The sequence below is a fragment of the Perna viridis genome, chromosome 2 (assembly GCF_037379345.1).
Source record: "Perna viridis isolate PV_CMFRI_1.1 ecotype Kerala chromosome 2, ASM3737934v1, whole genome shotgun sequence".
In the NCBI taxonomy this organism is placed as follows: Eukaryota; Metazoa; Mollusca; class Bivalvia; order Mytilida; family Mytilidae; genus Perna; species Perna viridis.
In genome coordinates, this window is record NC_142446.1 from 63151056 (window position 1) to 63177287 (window position 26232).

Here is a 26232-nt window from a genome sequence, read left to right on the forward strand (position 1 = left end):
GCTAGAATATTTTTCCCCGAGAGAAAAAGCATATTTAGGATATCCTAGGAAGACCTTGAAAAACTACAAATCCGTCAAAAATATTGAAAACTATAACAGAGAATGCATTCAGACACAAACTACTGATATATTTCCCCAAACGCTGTTCAGTCTTTACAAATCGCACTGTCATGGAAGAAATGAAAAAAAATATACCTTAGTTCTACAGGGATATAGTAATAGAGTGCGTTCGTACAATGACCGGAATCAATAAGTTACAAAAATGTCAAAAAGGCCCATCCATGCACCTCGTAAATTGTTAGACAATGGAAGGACTACAGAGATATAAGAAAGAAGTACAATGTCTTGAGGAAAAATTGATAAAAAATAAAAGGAAAAGAAAGCAAAAGCGAAAAACATAAACAAAAAGAAATAAAACATGTTTTCTCATATTTTCAATACAACAATTTCTTGAATCATAAAACAAGAAATAACTATTACTTGGTTTTATAATATCAATATGACACATTTTCTTAACAGTTTTTTATATGAGTTTGAAATGCAGATCTATTTGTACAGCTCTGTGATTTCACAGACGGAAATATATTTTTCGCCATCGGTGAAAGCAGGTTAAGTAGTAACTAACATCCGTCCCTCCGTCCGTCCATTCGTCCGCCATGTTTTAGGTCCTACATTATTTGTGTAGTTTGTAACTCAAAGAGTACTGAACCAATATTATTCAAACTTAATTCTATGTTAAAATGCAACTATTAGAGACAAATTTGATTATATTTCATCACAACTTATCATGTTGAACTTCGACATTTTAAGGAGTATGTTCTATCATTAGTACATTACTTTAGGAAATTTGAAACACAGTAGTTTCTTAACTTGCTTATTGTTTATATACATTTTGAAGATAACTGAGGGGTGGACCCTGGGGTAATTTTGTACCGTACATTCTCTCCTTCCTCCACCTCTTTATCCTTCCTCCCATTGCCTTCTTTTTCCCGGTCTCCTTTTACCATGTCCATGTACTGACGGTGACAGAGGTGCAGACACGTATTGGTCTTGTGTGTTCAGTATTCTGTTTGCATCATATTAATTGTAAATAAATAGTTATTCTATTTTTTAAATTTCCTGTTGTGCATATACAAATATTTCCGATCAATGTATATGTATATATATATATATATATTATATATATATATATATATATATATATATGTATATGTATATATATATATATATATTATATATATATATTACTGCTTGTATATGGTGAACTTCTGTATCAAAGACCTTCATTAAAACTTTCCTTGTACCTGCAATTTACTTAAAACGGCATATCTTATTCCCTACTTATTACAATGAAAATAAAGAACATCTTTTTGTTTGTTGCTTTTCGATATTAGATGTTTCATCTCACTCAAAACGAACCGATCTCTTTCTGTTTCCAAATAACATGTCCTTTCCTACGGAGTATTTTTTACTACACACCTGGGACGGCAGTTATTCGCAAAATAGTTCTCTAGTAAAATGATGTATACATGTTCAAAGATATGATGTAATTGATATGATCGATGACAGGTTCATCTTTTAACACAGAAAGTGCAACATGCCAGTCGCCCCAGTGTCTTTGTGTCCCTAGTGCAAATTTAATTACCTCATTTTCATAATTAATAAAGTTTAAGGATTAAATATCTAGATTGAAGAGTCTGATACCAGAATACGCCACCGATACAAAAGAAGTCTGTCTTAAAAGCCATCTTGGTTTCATTTCAGAAGTTGATTCATGACCGTGGCAGCCGGTAAACTATTTATTGCCTTTCTAAGTAGTATGTTTCATAATGATGATGAAATACACAGAGTTAGATATACTCGCTCATATCCGATTTTATAACTTAAAGAGTCGTAAAAGTGTCAGGTCTATTGGATCCGCGTTAAAAACTATGGATAGGCCTTTATTCCAGATGGATCGTAAAACAGTTATAAAATTACCCCAAAAGAACGTTTTGTCAATAGGCATATTAATTTTTTGTTGTTGATATTAAATACTGTGATATTTAATATTTCAAACAAAATGCCTTTTATCGACTTGAAATTGCTTCCATCAATTTTATCTACGTCATTGAGATAGGCATTGATGTCCACCTAACCTCTGGATAGGGACAGTCATTGGATTGGAATGTTACTTTAAATGATTGATGCCCTATCCTAAAAGAAAAAAAAACACCTTTGGTCTCTGTTTTGTTGCATCCCATTTTCTATTACTCGCATTTGTTCGAGTTCCTTTCTTTCATATATCAGAAAAATGAGCGAAGTCATGTGACGATTTAGGTAATTAATAAGGTATAATTTCAATGAGTGATATAGGACGGAAAACTATACATATAACACAAATTCTACCAAGCTTAGGAAGCAGACTAATAAGGAAAATTTCTACCAAACATAGGAAGCTAAAATGTAACGAAGACGACACAAACAACCACATTTCTGAAATAACCATTTCATCCCTATTGCCATTTTGGTATCACACAGATACTTCATTTGAAACGCGATATCAATTGTTCAGGTATTTATATTTTGTGGTAACCATCTATGGTCTTTAAACATAAAAACAAAAGATTACCCTTTCAAAATGTTTGATTATATTACAATTCCATGTCTCGATGTTGCAGTATTATGGAAGAGTAATCAAGGGAACCAAGGTTATAGCGGTAATCTAAAGAATGTAATCCAGGTACAAAGACCAGACATGGCAAACACACATACACAACAAAGAACATGAAGTAACTAAAACCATACATACAAAGTAACAAAAGTAAATGAGCAACTCGGACTCCACTAAAAACTGAAAGCATGGACCAGGTGCACCGGTAGGGTAAGCGTCCTCTGCTTTTCTAGAAACACCCGCCGAGTTGCTCATAAAATGTGGAAGGAGGTTATTTTCGGAAAATGTTTTAAACTTTAAAACTTAACCTCAAGATATTCCTGTTCTGAAAACACCTTGTTATATTTATTTATTTAAGATGGATATCTACCTTACCGGTGCACCTGTTACATGCTCCCGGTTTTTAGTGGAGTCATTGACTTTTGTTTCTTTGTATTTATTATTTTGGTTATTTCATGTTCTATGTTATGTGTGTCTGTTTTACTTGTCTGGTCTTTGTCCCTGGATTGCGTTCTTTTGATTTCCGCTAGAATCTTGGTACTCTTAATTACGCTCATCTATATTTGACTTGATGTTGTTTCTTAGAATTTATATATTCACTTCGAAAGTGAGTATTTGTCAAACCGCCTTTTGTTCACAGTAATGTACTTTTTTTTTTAGAAATGAACTCTGTATAAAGTATTTTAAGTTAAACGTTTTCATCTTTATATTATAGATATAGAGAAGACCAAAACTTTCAATATTTTTATTAATGTATTTTGGGAATGGTAACCACATATGGAGAATAAAGGCAATAGATGATCTGCTGACAGTTGTAATAATTTTCCATTAACGGTTGCATGTGGAACATGTCATTAGGAGCAATTTCTGCGAAATCATATTCGGTCAAATGCATTTTGCACTCATTGTCAATCCCTAGTAATAAAACGTTTCTAAGAACCCGCAATCACAATTGATAGGAACTCTTTTATGTTTACCGTACTTCCATAATGGCAATATAGTTGCAATCTAAATGGCGGTTTCTAATAATCCGGATGATGGTAACTAAAGAGCGACGATAAAAGAGAAAAATTATACCTCAACAATTCTCACAGAGGTATTAAACTAATCCTCACAGAGAATTACTATGCTGACTGTTTCTTAGCCATCAAATCTAAACAAATAAATCATTATATGCCAGTATTTATCTTATTATAGTAATTGATCAAACCGGATTTAATGCAACAATTATTTTGATGTCTCATACAAGAGTAGAGTCTATTAAATGTAAATCTGTGGAATCATAGAGGGATTTCTTCCTAGAAAAATACAATAGGAGTAAAGTTACGACCATCAGAGCAGATATATTAAATGAGGAGGGTCTTGAGGAGGACACATTTAGTTTACCATATCATGTTGGATATCTATCGACATGTTACCATATTGTCCTTTGGAACACCTAATTGGAGAACTTCATTGAAATGTGTGCAGGGTGAAGTCAGCTTTGTTATATCTATAGTAGCTTTAACTATATTTCTTAGAATGTCTCACCCTGTCATAGTTTTCCTGTTCTTTTTCATCTTCCAAGGACTTGACATTTTATAAGTAACTCGGCAAGTTTTTCTAGAAAAAGCAGCAGACGATTACCCTACAGGTGCACCTGGTAATGCTCCCAGTTTTTAGTGGAGTCCGAGTTACTCATTTACTTTTTGTTTATTTGTTGTTTTGTATTGTTTTGTTTTTTTCATGTTCTTTGTTGTGTATGCATTTTTTCCTTAATCTTTTGATTTCTGCTAGAGTCTTGGTTCCCATGATTACTCTTTCAGTAATAGATGTGTCTGTTAAATGAAATGTCAAACACTTTAGCCCCTATTGCCAAGCAAATGCTTGTAGACATGATCTAACTGTATAATACATCTTTATTGTTCATAACAAAGTAAAATGTCCAATATTACTATCTGTGCACAGAATGCCATGTTAAGGAAACACACAACATGTTTGCTTATTCTTTTAATACCAGTTGTAGTCATTGAATAAGACAACTACAACTAGAAAGATAAACATGTACTTTAATACGTTAAAAACATGTCACAGTAGGTTTGCTTGTGTATTGCGTAAGGGGGATGATGTCTATGAAGGATAGGGTGCACTTATAAAAAAATGTACCCTACCCATAAAAATAACAACGAAAATATTTTACTAACAATTAAATAAACTCAATGCATAACATTCCTTTTTCACAGTGACACATTGAGAAGTTACAATATTTCAGCACTAGAAAATCAATATTAATCCTTATCTTATAATAATTTAAGACAATGCCAATTCGGAGCCTTTCTGTAAACTTCTTACTAATAGGTGGATTCCTTCCAATCACTTCAGAAAATAGTTACTACCTACTGCTTTAGAAATACATATAACTTTTACAATTAAGGTATGATGTGGATGGTGAGCATTTCCCCTTCCCTTCTTCGATAATCTAGCCTTCTCTCGTCATTAGAAAGCAACCAAAAGTTATCTACCTTTCGGCTACCGTTCAAGAATTCCTGCTTCGAAAACCATAACACCCTCAGCCTTAGGGTATCAGCTCACTGCCAACTATGCTATATCTGTAATATTTAAAAAAAATGTGTTGCTTTAATATTTTGTGGCATTATGTGCCATTTCTCCCCATTTTGAATGAAGCGATGAAAGTACAATTCTAGGTTTGGATTTGACGCTTAACAGAAGCGCCATCAATACCACCGTTTTATTTCTCCCAGAGCGAAGTCCCCATCGCTTTAACCCGATTAATAAGTTAATGATCATCCATGTAATGTTCTCATATTGTATTGCATTGTTGTTCATCTTTCTAGAATCTGAGACAAATTAACAAACGACAGACCGCAATTATATTAAGGAAATATCTCACAAATATTAAGAACGAATTATCAAATGAGAAACCACAAAGAGGTTCAGTGCTTCTTTGAATTATAAATGAGAATTGGGTCTTGGTCATAATTCATCATTACTCTGGAATTACTGGCTTGCAAATACAAAACAATTCGATTTAATAGGATTGATCACACCACTAGTTTATTTTGTAGTTGTGATGGTACAGCCTGTACATCCATTGACAAAAACTTCAAAATAGTGCTCCCCCAAAATTGGAGCTTAAATAGCCAGCAGTCGGTTACATTTTATGAAAGAGTAATCAAGGGAACCAAGGTTATAGCGGTAATCAAAAGAACGTAATTTAGGGACAAAGACCAGACATGGAAAACAGACATACACAACGAAGAACATAAAGTAACTAAAATCATACATAAAAAGTAACAAAAGTAAATGAGCAACTCGAACTCCACTAAAAAACTGGGAGCATGGACCAGGTGCACCGGTAGGGTAGGCGTCCTCTATGAAATAAATGTCAATATCAAAACTTAATATGTTGAAGTTACTCCTGATTTATGGACCTTGTCGTATTTTCTGGTCCTTGACATAAATTCTGGTTCTTATCGTTGGTGCAAGTTCTTAGTGTTACGCCATAAAATAGGGAACTTTCTGATCCACATGGTGTATCTTTATTCATCTTGAATTATTATTCCTGTCAGCACAAATCTCTCCCATGGACTAAAAGACATGACAGTATTTACAGTTCATTTTAAAATGCAGATGCTGTCTTTTTTACTGTAATAGCTCAAGCTAATTTACTTTTAAAGTAGTTTTCTGCTTGTTATCTTTTGATTTTGGGACTTTTGTGTAAATTGGTTTGTCTAGCTGTGATTTAAAATATGACTGTAATATGTTTATGACTATGACAAATACCCTCAAACCCTAACAACGGTTTTTTTCTAAAGACTGAAAGACATGAAATGAAGTAATTAGGAATAAAAAGAGCAAAAATGACAGCAATTCCTTTTAGTTTAATACAAATGCCGAAATTGAACAAGAATATTTGACGATATCGCTGTCACATGGAAAAACTACACCAAACAAATCCTAATTAAACCCAATCGATGTTTATTGAAAGAAATCTCCTGCGCAATGAAGTTTAACATGAGCGATTGTACATACATAACATATAGTACATAACATATAGTACATAACACATAGTACATAACATACAGTACATAACATATAGTACATAACATATAGTACATAACACATTTACAATATACGTAATTTACAATGGTATACTAATACAACATTACTTACAGTTTGAATTTTATGGAGCAAAATGAGTAAAGACCTCAATGTAGAATGTTTTTTTTCTGACAACACGTTTCTCCTATATTATTTGTTTTAAATATATTTCATAAATTATTAATAATGTAATGTTCCCCTAGTTTTCAACTTAGGCACAATGTATTATTTAAAGATTTCTTACTGATGATTTTTCGTTTGTAGAATTCTTTTTCGGATAATTTATACTTAACATTGTCAACCCAAAAGCAATTATCATCATACTGTATATTACGTGATGGTTGAACTTACCAAATGTTTTGGTATGTTCTTCTGACTCTATTTAAAAGTGTAATTTTGATACACAATCAAAAAGCATATATTGGAAAAAAAAATAAACAAATAAAAATATATCTTTTTATTATAATTGTCAATGGAACATGTGGACATAGTATATCCGGAAGTATTGATTATTTAAATTTCATTTGACTGTTTTCCATTTAAAGCATATAATTTTCTTATTAGATTTAAAATGAATTAATGTGGTTTTACATGAAATTAGACATAGCTAAGTTATCAAAAATACCGATCATTTAAAAATAATTGTATACATGAAGTACTCAAAACCAAAACTGTCGATCTGGTTTAAGAGTAATCAAGGGAACCAAGGTTATAGCGGTAATCAAATGAATGTAATTCAGGGACAAAGACCAGACATGGAAAACAGACATACACAACAAAGAACATAAAGTAACTAAAATCATACATACAAAGTGACAAAAGCAAATGAGCAACTCGGACTCCACTAAAAACTGAGAGCATGGACCAGGTGCACCGGTAGGGTAAGCCTCCTCTGTTTTTCTAGAAACTTCCGTCGAGTTGATCATAAAAAGTCAAGTCCGGGGTAGACAAACGAGGAAAGGAAAAGTATGACCCTTCGAATAAATCAGTTTTCATGGTGCAGATGGATACACCATAACGATCCACGAGTTCATGATGATGACAATAAAACGTCTGTCGTTATGACTTCAATCTTGTAGTAACATAACCCTGTTCCAGAGCCTATTTGTGTTAGAGTTCAAGCGCGATACAAAAAGTCTGCGTAGTTTCGGCAAGCTCTGGCATAACTTTTGAGTCGTGATATGAACACTCCATACGCAGGTGCTGAAGTGATGTTGCCACAGATGAAAGGAAAATTGACAATTTTGAATGAAAAGTCATCACGTTTGTCGTAAAGTTTCGTCAATAGTTTTCCTTTACCACCAATTTCTAAGTGTAGGTCAAGATATGAGGCTGATTTAACAGTATCTGTAGTATCCTTTATCTCAAGTTCTTTGATATTTTCCTGGGTATTTAAGTTTACATAGCTACAAGAAACAATAAGCCATGGCATGAAACACTCGATGAATGACCTTAAATACGTACACCAATTTCTCAATTACTGCATTTGGTCCATGTCTTAAAATTCACATGGCTATTACCCTAAAAATGCGCTATATGTATACGTACCCAGATTTGGTTGAATTTTTCAATTTCTTTTGTCTGCTTTTTTAGTTGAATTGTATATTTGTTTGTTACCTCTATAATTGTAACAAGGGAAATTTCTTCAATGGTATTTTGTCTTCCTGTAAAGAGTAATCAAGGGAACCAAGATCTTAGTGGAAATTAAAGGAATGAAATCCAGGGATACAGACCAGAAATGGAAAACAGACAAACACAACAAAGAATATAAAATAACCAAAATAATACAAAGTAACAAAAGAACTCAGACTCCACCAAAATTGAGAGCATGGACCTCGTACACCGGAAGGGTAAGCGACCTCTGCTTTTCTAAAAACAAAACATTGCGAAACATTAACCCCTACCGAGCATATTACAGACCTACTCTTATATACATCTTTTATCACTGGTTGAGTTGTTTTTTTTACGACAAATTTTGGTATTTATTTATTTACATTAATGAAAAATATTTTTTAAGCGAACCTGATTTTCTCTTTTTGTTATCAAATGTTCCTTTTAATTGCCCCTTTTAAAAGAACGTATATTTTTCCAAGGATGTAGAAACGATATATAAAACCATATGCATGTTTTTAATGCGATATTCTGTAAATTTTATCCAATTACTGTTTTACCAAGATTATACAATGAATAATGTATCCTTCTTGAGTGTTCTTAGTCAATGTTTGACCAAAGCATTAGTTTTGCTCGTGGAATTATATTTTCAATACTGTACGTCATAGTAATTCGTTTTATTTCATCAATTCATTGGGTCCAATATTCGATATGACTAATTTGGAAACACAAGACATGGAATTTAGAAAGGACAGAGTTTAAACACACCCATAAAAGTATATTTAAAACTGTGAGTAGAACGAATATATGCTTTAATAATCGCCATGAAACTCTATCATGTAGTTTAAGAGAAATATTTTTTAAACGTAATTACGTAAGTGCTACCTATAAATTATATGGGGTTATAGAATAGAAAACTCAGTAAATTTCATGGGCCACAACATGACGTAATACTATAATTTTTATAGCAATGAATAAAAATCATAACAATAATATTACCTAATAGCCACGCAAATATAGATAAAAAGTCCATGAATATAGGTGTGAATACGTTTATGTGTGAGCGTTAAGCCTTTTGTCACATGTTTGAAACATATCTGAACCAAACATTTTCCAACAAATAGTGTTCACTTGAAACTGGTGAATTGAAGTGATGATTGGTATAGTGCAGTAGAAACTGAAACTCACTGCTGATTTTGTTACAGAGTAATAGTAACCCCCAACAAAAAAACCCTCAGACCACGAAAACATCAACAATTTTACAAGAAATCGACGAACAAACATAAATTTAAAGAAAACATCAGAAATGTTTGATTCGAGGTACTTCAACTTAAATGTATTCCAAAATATTTTTACAAAATTGATTATAGTTCCACTTTGATTTTATCTTTTTGTTTTAAGTTATTTTGGAACTTTGTCCTTGATTTGGGTAATTCATAACTATTATGGTTTCACTTAAAGAGTAATCAAGGGAACCAAGGTTATAGCGGTAATCAAAAGAATGTAATCCAGGGACAAAGACCAGACATGGAAAACAGACATACACAAAAAAGAACATAAAGTAACTAATATCATACATACAAAGTAACAAAAGTAAATGAGCAACTCGGACTTCACTAAAAACTGAAAGCATGGACCAGGTGCACCGGTAGTGTAAGCCTCCTCTGTTTTTCTAGAAACCCCCGTCGAGTTGATCATAAAAAGTCAAGTCCGGGGTAGACAAACGAGGAAAGGAAAAGTATGATCCGTTGAATACATCAGTTTTCATGGTGCTGATGGATACACCATAACGATCCACGAGTTCATGATGACGACCATAAAACTTCTGTAGTGATGACTTCAATCTTGTAGTTACCTAACCCTGTTCCAGAAGCCTATTTGTTAGAGTTCTAGCGTGATACAAAAAGCCTGCGTAGTTTCGGCAAGCTCTGGCATGACGTATGAGTTGTGATATGAACACTCCATATTTAAAATAATAAATAAATATTTCACCCTCAAATTCACTGAGTGAAGCAAGCTACTAGGTTCATTGCACATTATACAGGTGGCAAGGCTATTGAAACGAAGAGAAAAGAGATACCAAAGATAAAATTACGGTTATAAAATTTGATAACAATTAATTCGGTAAAACGTTCCGTGAAAACTATTCGATGACCTCTCTTGGGCGATTCACATCAATTCCGTCATTGTTTTGTGACTTACTCCCGCCTGTGATACAGAGGCTGCCTGGTATAATTTTACATGCCAGGTACCAATTGAATGACATGCGATGTATTCAACAGAGTGCTTTGCTATCAATTTTTACTTTAATATCGCATCAAATTAAGGTATCATAAAACAGTGTACAAATGACAAATGTTGCTTGGCACGTAAACGTCAAGTTATTTGTACAAACATAACCCAAGTCGAAATAACACCAGAAAAATAAAATAGCTCAAAAGGGAAATGATTTAATTCTGATAGGTTAGAATTATCTAAAGCCGCGTTCATATTGGCTGAAATGCAATTTTATACTAGCTAAGCTTTGTTTGATAAAAAAGTCACCTGATATGATACAAATATGAAATTCCTGTATTTTTATCAGGCTGAATAGATAAATCCCTTTTGTTAACCACGGGAGTAAAATATGAGATTGCACTTCTTTTATGAGTCATTTTCTCTCCATGTTTTACCTAAAAAGTGTTTGTACTGTTTTTAAACGTGCGTCTCTTTTAGAATTTTAACATCACATCTAAGTTTGAAAGGTAATATAAACGTTCTAAATTTTATATGTTGAACATGGCTCTGAAGAATACTAATGAATAATCATAATTTAGTTGAAACATGTCTGCATAGATTTTTTCCCTGTGATATTCCTAAACAATTAAAGTTGCTTTCATCATTTTAGTTTCTACTTCTCCAATGCTTAAACTAAATGAGAATTTAACCTTTTGATAAAAAATCACAATAGACGAAAACGATTAACAGTCAATACAGTATTCAAAAAGATGTTGATTGCATAAAATGTTACGGATTCTAAAACCATTTTAATTTCCGAATGAAACTGATTAAATGAAACATGACATTGATACAAAAATGACACACAAGATAATTATGGCAATTACAAATGATTATGTGGTCTTATGAATACAACCATCAAACGCTTGTTCAATGACACGGAACAAAAGATCCGCATCCGATTTAACCCTTATTGTATCTGTTCTATGACGTCGATTATGGAAGAACAATTATGATTTGAGATTGTAAATTGCCGAACAAACGGGAACACTCTGCATAAAGACATCCGCCATAACGTAAATTATTTTGAAATGATGTTGTGATTTCTTTTGAGAAACGGAAATGCATCCGAAACGGCCATACAAGCATACCTTTTTTCTCTGGCGGATGAACATAGTGCTGGATTAGTACAAAGTGGTTCAACTGTCAGGTTACTAATGAGCTTAAAGTAACATGCATTCAAAAACATTTATAATACTAATTACCACTATTGTGAGATAAAACCTCATAATTTCAAAGTAAATATTAATGACATTTTGATGACTGTAAATTGAACGTAGTTGAAAGAATATTTGAACTAATTATGCAAGTACTTCCGGCAGATTTCCAGAATTTTATTTTTCTAACATTTAAATTGATAAGTGAAGACTCACGTTATTTGCAGAAATGAACCATGACGTACATGTATAATCATAATACAAAGAATATTTTCAATCTATCACAAAGACAGTAAAGTGCATATTTATAATTATATCAATTAGATAAAGAATAATGAAAATGTTATATTAATTAATCTTGTGACGTCCGTAACGCAACTTTCATATTTGAACTTCCTTTTAAGTAGATGAACAAACTTTAAAAAATAAAAAAGATATTTATGATACAAAAATAAAAACGGCAATTTAAGACGACGTACTTTTACCAAGAAATTACCAAAATATTACAAAACACAAGAAAAAAAAACAAAGCAAATCAAAACAAAGAAGTTTCATAATGACTTCACATATTTTGTAACACTGTGATATTTTGGAAACTCGATCGATTATTTGAGTTCTAAGATTTATAGCATGATAAGTTCCCATCTAGAATTCCAGCATAGAGACCAAAAAGTGACAAGCTGCCCCGCTAATGTAGTCATGTGACCAAGGAGACTGTCTGTAGTCTCACCCATGTCCGTACTATAAATCACGTTTCTAATATAAAGTTCTTCTAGTAGCACAAGATAAAAGCTATTTTTCATCTCTACAAAAAAAGAAAGAAAATAAAATAAATAACAAGCTGTGATAATGTGGTAACAATGGCTATATTATAGAATTGATAGGGTACACATACAACGATAACATAATTTTTTTTCTATCATGTAGTTTTCAAAGTTAGCTAACTATTATACACAAAAGCAAAATCAGTTTGGATGCTTACAAACAAATTTCATATTACATTTTCGAAACTACGCTGATAATTATGATTGGTACTCTAATCACCAACAGCTCCAGAATTTTACAGAGGTGCTTAACTCGAGGCCGCTAATGTTCCCTAAGAAATGTGTGAAATATGTTCAGCAAAATAATATAATGCTTGATGACAATTTTTGTTAGTTGTTTATATAACTATATTGCTTTATGAGTATTTTCAAATCTATTTAAACTTAGTATGAAATATGGTTTAAATATTAAGGGGGCACCCGACTACCCATGGACCCGCTATTACCAATATAAGTTCAGGACAAAATTAACACCAACGTTATGTTTGTGTTACATCCTGCAGTATGACGGAGCACATTCCACTTACATTCATTTCAATGCTCGTAAAATTAACTTCAAACGGAATAGATAAATCTGATCCACATGCCCCTATTTAACAAAATTCGACAACTCTTTTTTTCACGTCTAGGTTCCAATAACAAATTTGCAAGCCTCTAATCTTTTTCAAATTGGTTTTAACTTCATTGATACTTCAACAAAATTTCTCGCCTACCTAATAGAAATTTGACGCTTAATTTAAATGAAAGATATGATACCTATCAAGGAGTAAATATACCGATTATTTTCTTAAACTACGCATAACACAGCTGTTTATTGCGGTGTGACGTGGGGATAAACTGTTGTGCCAATAATTATCGTTATTTTATTTCATAACACATGGAGTTTGAGGTATACTCAACCAAACACGAAATCCCCTATATGACCACCTGCGTCCGATGTTTTCCCATACCCTTTGCTATGTGGTTTTAATATTACATTCGAATACCATGGAGAAAAAAGTATGAAATGCTCAGTATAATGTTCATATTACATCCAGAGGTTTATTAATTGCCCAAATGGGTTGTGTTATTTTATCCATTCGATGTCAAGTAGTCTTGATGTTCACGCCATTTTGAAAAATGATACCTTAATACGCGGAAACTTGTTTAATCAATGTAAATTATCAAAATTATCATATTTATATCAAAAGGAATAAATTCTTGTTTGACATTTCAATTTTATCACTTAGCACTCACTGCACGGAACCCGTCAAATGTCTTGAATATGCCGTCAACACATGATGTGAGGAGAGATTTAACATTAACTGACTAAGGACAAAAAACAAAACAAAACAAAAACAAAACAAACAACAAAAAAAAAACAAAAAAACAAAAAGCAAGCAAAGTTTTACTTCATTTTATTTTATCAAAGCCAGGGAGCAAAACTATTGGTTTAAAATATAATTCAAAGGCTGTTAGTATTGTGTATTAAAAGTACTTATGAATTAAGATTTTGATTGATAGATTCATAAGATCTGGTATCGTCGGTATTATTTTTAGTATTCTAATATGAAGTGCTTCAAAGCTCTTTACACCACAGCCGTGGTAAAACAGTGATAAACAAATGAACAATATTTCGTTCAACACATAAGTTGCTTCTATTCAAAGATATGAAGAAACTAGTCCCAATAGAATCAAAATAAATAGTACATTATTTTTAAATGGAATCTGATTCCAATTTTTTTCCAAATCAAAACTGAAAATAAATTATAGAGACATATAGTAAAACATAATGCTTGAGAAAAATATTTTTATTGACTTGCTTTGCCATAATTATTTCCAATAATTTCTTAACAATGTTTTCAATAGAAGTAGGGTTCTTTGCACAATTTTAATCATTTTTTGTTATATAAGAGTGAATGTAATAGTAGTGACCAATCTATGAATACTTTAGTAGTAGTCCATGTTAGAATCATGTAAGAATTATCTCCCTTAATTTTGAATTCTACAGTATATTCTATATAATTTTGATCTCCTAAGAGCACAAGTTATATGAAACTCGCATGTTAATTTCTATTTGCTATAACATTTTGAACAAAATATCATAAACGAAAATTATGTAGGCTTTCCAACCAAGAATCACATTTTGCATGAATCGTATGTGGAGTGCTACATAATTCCTTAAAAATAATGAATTAACATATTTATCATTTTTCTTATTATTTTCTTCAGTCAAAATTGAAACCATTCCTTTGGTGTTGTATCATTGCGGTAGACACTTTCCATATTTGTGAGGTATCCCGACGTTCTGTAGATATCTTAACATGTGAGCTCTTTGACGTACAAATAAAGCACGGTATTTTATTTTTTATATTATCAGCGTGGTAGTTGTTGGTTGAACATTACATTTACAACCGCAAATTACAACTCAATACCGAACAAAGTCGGTTGACAAGATTCCTATAATTATTTCCAATATTCCGAATGGTCAGTGCAATAACAATTTGGGACTGACCGCAGATGCTAAATATAATTATAACCTTGATTTTCCATCAGACGCTTCATCTGACATTTGGGACCTCTCTGGGTGGCAGGTCGAAAGGAAGGGTCTTGAAACCAAACATTTTACTACAATTTTATTATTTGATTTTATTTCGCCTTAATTATCATACCATCGTGAAGTATTTCTCTTATGGAGAAAATTTCTCACGAAGACAGTTATGTTTGTTTGATGGCAGATCTTTACTGCATTGTGATCCTCCTTTAAAGCCGATACTCTGAAGTCTATCATTGAGTACACTATGTCTTAAATAGTTATTTTATTGCACATCATATCCTATCATTTCGAATTAAACTAACTATTAAGATCAAAAGTTGATTTTTATCACTAAGAAGAAAACGACGAAGACATTACTCAGTCGGCAATTCAGAGTCTCATTGTTAAGAATAGTTGTTAAGGTACAAAAAAAGAGGTATTCATAACTGAAATGTACGTAATTATTAAGGGTAAAATATACAATCAAATAAGACTTAAATATTTCAGAAAATTGGGACGGCTGAATTTATTGTTATTTCTATACATGTAATAGTTTTTCATGGAAATAAAGTAAAAATATGCAATGTTACATATCTTTATTATAAACATGAATTTACCCAATATTTCTTTATGATAAATCAAATAAAAAGAACAATAATTTTATTTGAAAATGTGAAGTATGCCCTAGGAAATCATACTTTCGATTTGAATAAGGTTACTTAATCAATTTTGATCTGAATATATTCATTATATCTGTATAAGACATAATTATATATTATTTTCTTATTATTACTTAATTCAATATGATGCTATTGACATATTTTTAATTTATATTACAACATAATTTCCATAAATTATTTTATTAGTTCAATGTGACTCCATGCATATTTTACGTAAAAAATATTTAACCATTGATATACCATCAATTCATTGTGCCAGTTGAATCGAAGTTTATATAATTGTTGAAAAGATGTAATAACGATTGAGGTATCCTTCTAACAAGGCATTTGTCATCACATATAAAATTCGAAATATCAGTATATGACGTGACAACATCAATTACGACAAAAGATTGATAAAAATTACAACCCGATATGATAATAATAATGATAATAATATCAGAAATATTTGAATTAATAAAATACAATATAATAAAGAGTTACGGATTTTGATCGTTTTGCTCTTGGTCAGATTGTTATTGATATGTGGTTTGTTCTCTGACAGTATCGGAGTAAACTGTTTGAATGGGGAAATTTCATTCACCAAAATGACACGGATTCCTACTGAGCTAAGAACTACTCTGAAAATAGAGCGAATTGTTTACATGTTGTAAAATAACACAGAATCTGGGAGGAAACAAAAGGAGAATGATTAATAGTATTCTCATAATTGAAAATGGAAAACAATCTTTAAATTCAATTAATCTAAGAGCTTCTATTAACCCCTGTTTAGACGTTTAAAAGATGCTGTCAGTTGAGAAAAATACAACGACAGAAATAGCTGAATAAATTGGTGGTAAATGAAATACTATACCCTGTGAAATTTTCTGTGATCGTCAAAATTCCATCTCACCAACAGAAATGACTCAGATCGAATAATGCGATGAAACAATTAGAAGGACTCTATCAAACTTGAAGGAAAAGAATCTGTTGATTTTACTTGTAATGTTACATCTAATAATAATACTCTGGTAGTGTAATTATGTATTGTAAAATAGCGATATATTATCGTCCAAGAAATTTTCACTGAGATCTTGATAACGAGATGTTTTTTTTTAGATATCATTCGAGAATTTAATACCAGCGTTATTTATTTCACTTTAACAGAAGAGCAACGGACATTGATTAATGATATTTATGATTATTATATAGATAGCAGTAATTTACCGAATATTCCCAATGTAAATATTTTTCGGTAATTCACACTGTGAATTAAATTCGGTAGTTTTACTCTCGCACTTTCTCCCGCCAAAATGTCACAACACGAATATTAATCCGCCGTTCACAAAATTTTTAATTTCTGTTGAAAATAGCAAAGAATAATGGAGGAAATCTAACTAATTGATGTGGTCATAAACAAATATCTAGTAGTACCTCAATTAATGAGCTAGCGTTGTCTTTTTTTTTACTAATTCGAAATGAATAAAAAGGAAGATATTATAGCGTAACCAAAATCTAAATTCTCTTGTGAACACTAAAAGCTTGATTGTTTCCCTGGACAATTTTTGATAATAAAAGCCTTCAGTGTTCGTTTCTTAACTCATTTACTAGTCACGAAAGTCATCACCAATATGTCAGCGTACGTATGGTGAAAATATACCTTACGAGTCACTAAAAATAAAATATGGCTAATAACCACATTTTTGTACCACCCGAAAGGATGCAACGACACCATTGGGTATACGTCGCGAAATTCAATATGTTCCGTGAGATGCAAGCACGGAAATGTGTCAAATTCTACCGATAACGAAATAATTTGAAAGGAAAATATTTTATGAGGTGATTCTCAACAAGCGAAGCCCATATATTATTTATTTACAACTTGTCGGGATTGAAATCTTGTTACATAAAACGTTCCACTATGGAATAGAATTGTCAAATATGATATTTTAGTTATAGAGTTTAGCCACATCATACCCTGTCGATGGGGAATATTCTTGCAAACAAATACAGAAAAACAAATATGTACCTGACATTTTTGAAAATATATTTTTTTTTTAAATATTTTAAATCGAAATATAGATTGTCCATTGGTCTTTTCTGCTAACTTTTAAAATATTAGTTGAAAGATGTAGAACAATTTCTCAAAATTTTGTAGAATAACCATACGTAAAGACATAAGCTTTACATACCAACAACAAGCAACCAGAATGAAAAGCAAAACAATTTTCTTCAATGGATGCCCCCTTCCGAAATTCGTAGGTTCGTGACTAATTAATTGTTTGGAACATTTTTGTTAATTTCCGTTGAATTTTAATGCTATTTGCCTTTATTAATTCATTTATTTGCTATCCATTTTAATCCTACTTATATTTCTGTTTCTATAAATTACCTGTTGCATGCCCAAGTTTGTACAAAAATCTTCAATTTCAGTGCCTGATTTCGTACAGGTGGGTAGCAATCTAATATACATCAATACACCATTCATAAAGGAAATATGTTAACATTATAAGAATAAATGTTCAAAATATAGCTATAAATTATTCCTAAGCCAAAGGTTATCATCTTATATCGGCTTGATTGACCTTAACGAGTAATATGTTCGAGATAAGATCTAACTATGATAAAAGGAGAGATCTCTATCTTAATTTTGGTGGAGGTAAAATAAAACACTTTGTATTGAATTTCTATAAAAAGTTCAAATTGTCACATATTTGAATAATTACGTGCTACTGTTTATACCTCTCCAATGATAGTAGTTTGGATACAACGAACAGGTGTGATAAGGGAAGGGTATAATTTACGTTTTTAACCAAATAGCTTTAAGCAGTAATTTCAATTCAGGGTGGTTTATATTTGCGCAATATATGGGCATTTAAATTGCAAATTTCTCCAGTTAGTCCATTACTAATTTCTAATTTGAATTACCTTTTTCCTTAAATTTTTAATCAATGTTGATATAGCATGAAACATTTTTAGAGAAGGTATTGCCAAATCCTGGTGTTTAGTCAAAATGTTACCTAATCACAGATGCTAACTGAAAGAGATTCTTGCTCCAGGTATTACTACAGAGTTGTAAATTTGTAATATCAATTCGTCAAAGAGGGGGTCTACTATTTTTTATTAGTCAGAAATTTCCCTACCGTATATCTGTAGCATTACTCATCGAAATATGCCTTGTACAAAATGCTTATGCGTCACTTTGTAGTGGGGGCAACATATTACAATATAATTCGTAATATATGACACCATCACAAACATATCCTACGCCAAAACAGAAAACTGTTTAAAATATAAATTGGTCAGACCTTTCTTGAGCTTGAATTTTTATCATTTTGATCGGACAAATATGTCGTTTTTAATTGCTCCTAAAACATATCAAGTAATTATAATTACATATTTTTTATTTACTTTTTGAATAATGCAATGCCTTTGAAATTACCTACATAAGTACTATTAATCGTGTATTTAAATATAAATTTACTTTAAATAGTATATGAGATGTTATAACATGATCATGCATTTGTTTTTGGTAGCACAATAATAAATTATTTGTCATTTAGAAATTAATTTTCTCTGAATCAGCATTAATGAGTTTGTAAGATATTAGTTACAATACCGCTTGATATTTAGTTATAAACACTCTCTTGAAAACACATCTTGCAGGTTCAAAATGCCATTTATTTTATAACACTAATTGCATTATATAATGTCGTTTGTACCCACACATTTGTTATGAAAAGCACAGGTGTTCGACAAGGTGAAATTATATCCCCCGTATCATTTAATAATTGTCGTATAGGATAGTCTTTTTACGATTTGATATCATGTTTTATAGCTTACGATGTAACAACTCGTACAGTATCTATCCTATATTTAAGAAATTTGTTCTCAACAAATCTTTTCATCACGACAGGCTAAGATTGACATAATCTTTAATTATATTTCACGGTATACAAATACTTGCATTTAATTTCGTACCCTATATACTTCAGCTGCTCATAACAGTCGGTAAATACTAAAGTCACGTAATATTGTAAACATAATGCTTTGGACGTGTATATTGTTAGCTATTGTGAGCTAATGAGAAATGGTTTTTATGAACATAAAATATTCAGCATTTAGTCCTGACATTATATTAGGTGATATTCAACCTGTCCTGGAACACAAAATGTCATTGCATTATGCGGTACAGTGTTGCAATAAATAGAGAAAACTGAATATTTAGTTTCAACACTATACGTGTTCTTTTGTTATATTAAAATTCCTGTCATGTGTATCAACAATTTTCCTTTCATTTGTTCCTTGTCCTAACTACGTTTTCAATTGATTTAAACTGCGTTTTAGTGAGTCTATCCGAAGTTAAAATAAAATGTCGTTCGCTACTAAGTCATATACTATTTTATTAGTTTCGATCATATCTATTATATCAGTCAATGTATTTCCCTACTATTTTTTCTAAAAGATGACCGTAAATGAACATATTCAAAATTTAGATTCTAAAATAATTTGAGAAAGACGACTATTAATGTTGAGAGTTTTCTTATAACATTTACTAGAGGTTATATAGGGAATTTTCCATTTCCAAAAATTTTAAGAATTTATCAAAAAAATTATTAAAAAAAATACTTATCTGGCATTCTCTCATATTGTTTAAAGAAAACTGGGGTCATCCAACATTTTGTTTGGTATGTTTAAAAATTCCCAATAGACTTCTGTGAGATTTTTTTTGACCAGTTATCTCCTCTCGAAAGAGGCTTTTTGAATATTTGTTGTGAGAATTACTTAGTTTTATGACAAATCTTCTCTTAAACTAAGAAAGATAACTTTTCTCACACCATACCGATCACTACCTTCTAATTATGAATACATATTTCTATATGAATTTGTAAAACAACAGTACAAAGATGTTCCTTGTCATAAGTATGATCTACCTTAAGTGAAGACCTGAAGTGTTACGAAGAAAGGACATAAATAGATACGCAATTAGGAGGACCTCAAGTAATAGGCTGGTACGTAAAAATCTCGTGTAATTCGCTGGTGCGTGAAATTTTCGAGTAATACACATAGTAAAGACCTTGGGTAAAACAATATTTAGTGAAGACCTTGAGTGAAACTCTGAAAAAAGAAAGACGAAACGATATGTTATCAATAACATAAATGCGTTCACATTTCATAGCAAAGCAATATTTCCACCAAGTATTTAAAAGAATTTCGAAGCCACCAGACTTTATGTTGCTTTGCATCTACTTGTATTTTTATATAATGATGCCTGTATTTAATTGTGCTTTGTTGTGCTTAATATTCAGGCATTATGTATGACACATTTTCTATAAATCTGATAAATGTTATAGTTTGCTTATGATATCACTGTACGATATAAAACAACAAAACAAAACAGCAAGACGGAAATATGCTGCTGATCTCTCAGCCATTCATCTCATATGTTTTCTATTTTTATTATTCAAGAAATAAATTACGGAACTCCATTTTTCATTGTTTTACAACGGGCTGGCCTTTGTATAACAATGATACAATGGAGTTTTCGTGATATATATCGATTCTAATGGGACTATTTTCTTCCTATTTTCAAATAGACGCAGCCTACAAGTTGCACGAAATGTTGGTCATGTGTTTATCACTATTTTACTATGGCTGTGGTCTAAAGAGCTTTAAATCACGTCATATTAGAATATTAAAGTTTGTCTTTCGTGAAGTACTTAGGGCTTGTTCAAAAACGGAAGAATTAAGATAGCACTTTTATTACCTGTAACACCTATTTATATAAACTGACTAATTTAATATGAATGTTTCAACTTCTGGCGCTACTTATGAAGTTGAAACCAAACGCATCATACCAAATTTGTTTGTGCAGAAGACGAGGCAACTAGTAGCAACACGACTATCATCAAATATATTATTGGTCAAAGAAATGAAAATACTGTTTATATCAATTAAGTACATTCTTACAAAATTTACATTTTGAAATAGCTTGCCAAATGCTACTAGTACTTTGTATTTCTTTCATTCACTGAGTTGAAAAAAGATGTTTTCGACCTAATGGCAATAATATGGTTTTAAACCTGTCCCCTTTCGTTGAAAATTTCACAATTTTACAACCATTTAAATCTATAAGAGGAACAATTCACAAAGACAAGAACTATTGAACGACAGTATCATCTCTTTATAATGGGCGCGAAAGGACGAAACGCCTTCTATTAAACCCAACAACAAATTTAACTTTGACTGGATTTAAATCTGAAAATCCCATTAAACTAGTAAAGCACTGATATTGATGTTAACAACCCACTTCATTATTCCCTTACAATCCTAAAGTTAATTATATCCATTGAAATAACACCACTGTAACAATTCTATTTGTTATTGAAAGAATGACCCAATAGGCATGCTTGTCGTAGCGCTGTAACGTTTAAAATTCTCAATCACGCTTGATTAGTAAAGCTGAATGGTCCAAGAAGGTGACAGAAATACTAAAATAACGAATGGATGGTTTCGTCAGATGCAATGTCTATTTTATTACATCTGAATTAAAAGGTAAAATTATTACTCCTACAGTATTGAATGTTAAGGTCTTAATGATGAAGTAAAAGAATTTTTATAGTCCCTTAAATGTTGTTTCTTTCCTTTAATATATGCGACAGGCTCTCTTTAAACCTGCAAGATTATTTATTTTAAAATACACGTAACTTTTTATAAAATCAGCCTATAATAGATGAATGAATTATAACGAAATGTTTCGTAAAACTATAAATCTAATCTTTACTTAATGCAAAAAAAAAAAGAAGAAAGTTGTATATTAATCTTTATAATTTCTAAAGTAAAGCCAATTAAGATATTAACTTCATAACATATGAGTAGCAAGCAGGTTCTTGTTCGTACTGCTCACTATTTAAGTAGTTAAGGATCATGCAAAATGTGATTCATGGGTAAAAGCCTACATATTTTTATTTTTGATATTTTGTTTAAATTGCCATATTAAACAGAAATTAACATTCATTTTTTTTATATTACCCGTGTTCTTAGGAGATAAAAAGTATATAGAATGCAGTGTAGATTTCAAAATTAAGGGAGATAACTCTCTAAATAACACTCAAATACAATGGAATCTATTGGATTTTCAGTGTTGATTATCTCCTTAGAGCAGACAGATTGGAATGTATAATTACACATTTCATAGTATAGACCCATAAAACAACTTAATTACAAAAATAAAGATATGTAGCCTTTTTTGGGGTGTATCACATTTTTTAGATTTTGCATGATTCTTACAAAGACAGCTAGTTAACTGTTTTAGTTCGGGAATTAACACCATCAAATTCCCGACAATTTATAAACACTTTAATCAACAAGATCATTCAATCCTCTCCATGAAAGTTCGTATTTTAGAAAAAAATTACCATCCTACGAACAGTCCCGTTCTAAGTAAAAACTATCGTAGGGAAAGAGAGGAGTACTGGATACGCAGACTAGGTACTGCAATACCTTACGGATGCAATGACAACATCAAAAGTATAGGAAACCTTTCAAGCCAATATAAAAATAACATAAATGTGATGAATTTATTTGACAAAAATCCAAGACGGGAAAGGAATCATGGCCATCGCCACTATACGTCACCTAAGTTACATGATGTCTCCATAGATGGTCTCCTTCCTCCGTCCAGCGAAAATGAAATACGAGAGAGCACACACACACAAGGTATAATACAGAATTTACTGCGAAAAAAACGTAATCTCTAGAAAACAATATCTAATAAGTGCAAAGAAAATCAAATTAATTGCTTCTGAAAATTATGAGTTATTCATTTTGAGAAGAGGCGTGTAGCAAATTATGCAATCTCTTCACGGACAGAAAGGATAGTTCAAAATAATGACGAATCCACGTGCCGTAGGAAAACATTGAATTGTTCACCGTGTCACCAATACTGCTTTGTATGATCTAAAAGATTAAATCTTTTCGCATTAATCTACTATATGCATTAACTGTCATTTATTCTATTATACTCTTCCCAAATTTTGCACCAAACGCGACTCTGGGGCGTGAATGTCTAAATTCCCTGCGCACATCAGAAAATTTCTCTCATTAGCAACTTTCACTTTCAATTATTTTCATCGATACTGTTGTTATTATTCTATTAAAGGTGATTAACAGTAGAATTGTGTAGATTATCATAGGCCCACGTGTTGATTGTATCTGGAATTCTACTGTTTTGAACATTGCCTGACGCAGACTAAGAATCGGAAAATAATGCGATCGCTCCCGGAGGCACATGAGCATTAAAATGAGTGAAAAATGATTCCAAGTATGGCTGAAAAGTGAGCTTTCATAGTGAAGTGAATATTTTGATTAATGTTGTATCATAATATAATGGCACGCAACGTTTGTAGGCTTGTTTACAGAATGGATGGAATCAATTCTAATAATAATACTTAGAGCGTACATTGCTAGTTGATGCGTGAGAGTGTCAAATACATATACGAATTCTGCTAAATCTGATTCTATTTTTATATAGAAATACCATATTTCAACATGAAAACAATTTTAAGTATTCAAAAATCGAAAAGTAAGTTGCACCAAATTTATTTCCGAATTATTTAGAAAAGTTCACATTTCAAGTTGAATTTGTAACAGAAAACCCAAATTACATTGAAAGCACATATCAATTACACATGAATAATAATTACACGATGGCGTACATGAGTGGTTACTATTATATTAAAACGTCTATCACTGTAGCAAAAATATCTTTATATAGGATAATGTTTTTTTTTCGTAAAAATAAAATTCAGAGTATTTTGATATCTAAAAGTACATGCTCTTAGTTGAACAGGAGTGCATGTCCTTAGTGGGATAGACGATGTAAGATGAATCTGGTATATGGACATGGTTTTTCATGATTGTTGAAAGCGTCTTTATAAATACCATATATGTGTGATCAGGATGATATATTTATACTTTTAGATAAACATTTTAAAAAATCATATGTATATGTCATTTTTTACGTGTAATCTATTTTATTCGGTTCACTACTTTGCGTATGTAGATTATTTTTGTTACATGTTTTTTCGCATTTAGGCCAGGTTTGTGGACTTTGGCGTATTTGACTCATCCCACTGCTGACGCTTCGGTATTTTTTTGCCGGAATGGCTAAATGCATTCAACTAGTCCAAAACACTTTTGTTGCAAATAATGATGTTCAGAGATTGAGTCTGTTATATGAAACTAATAAATGTAATTTGTAAACTAAATTATACTCATTCAAAATGAATGGCTACCATTTCATGTACGGATTCCGATATTGTCATTGAAGTTTAGAATTTAATAAAACATATATCAAAATTAATCCCCAAAAATAAAACAAAAAAACAAAATATTTGAATAAATTAAAAAGTTGTTGTGTACAATGAATAAATAGATAAATAATAATAATTAAACAACAACATCAATAATAATAATAATAATAATAATAATAATAATAATAGAAATGATTACATAAATAATGATAATTATTATTCTAATGATAATAATAGGAAAACTAGAAATATATATATACAACTGTTACAATCTTGAATAAACTAAACAATAGTCAACAGCTAATTTTAAAGGGAAATAATTCCAATTACTGTAAGTTTGAATTCTTGTGGAATCAGCGATTTAACATGGAAGAATTATTGTTTTCTCTCAACCACATATAACGTTTAGTCAGAAAAGAAAACAACATGACGAAACATAAAATATTAAATCGAACTTAGTACCTGAAAAATCGGTGAGCGTTAAGGCTCAAATGCACTTTACCATTAAACATATACATCTTTTTATAAATGAAATTAATTTTTTATTCAATTACCATTTTTAATACATAAAATAGTAATTAATTAGAAGCGTAAAATCAGAGCAAACGAATTGAAGCCTTATCGGCTGAAACATTCATCAGTTATTATTCTGCTGTCTTTATGGACAGGAGTGATGTCACTTGGCGATAAACAGTTTTTTACACACTCAATTGAATTCTTCGCAGGGATACATCAGAAAAAAGCAACAAAGGTAATTTTGATGAAAAGTGATAAATCAACAACACTGTTTTTACCATTTATCTGTGGATTTTTGATAGTTTTGTAGTAGAAATTCTAAACCGCAACATGAGAAATTTCCAACAGTGTTGTAAATTAAATGAGAAACTGAAGTTAATGAAGTAGGCAATCAGAATAATTCAATCAGCTTGAATGCAAACGAGTGCAAATGTTTGATTCATTGAAAGTCATGCTGATGCACTTTTACATTATAGTGAAAATAAACCTTTGATTATTTAATGTTACTTTTATAGAAATAAAACTTTCACAAATTTTATTTCATGATATATACCTTTGAACAGTAGTGTTTGGTACAATACACAATTTCAATACCGGAAGGTATA

General features: G+C 31.2%; 1 long non-coding RNA gene across 2 annotated transcripts; it reads right to left on the minus strand.

Annotated features, from left to right (window-relative positions):
* Positions 1–11943: 11943 nt before the first annotated feature.
* Positions 11944–16810, minus strand: LOC148626407 (uncharacterized). Of its 2 annotated transcripts, none has more exons than XR_015920207.1 (2): positions 16672–16810; positions 11944–12604 (listed from the first exon to the last, which is right to left on the minus strand). It is a non-coding gene; the product is annotated as an uncharacterized LOC148626407 (long non-coding RNA). The 2 variants fall into 2 exon arrangements; XR_015920208.1 differs by lacking the exon at positions 16672–16810 and adding an exon at positions 13151–13278.
* Positions 16811–26232: the final 9422 nt, after the last annotated feature.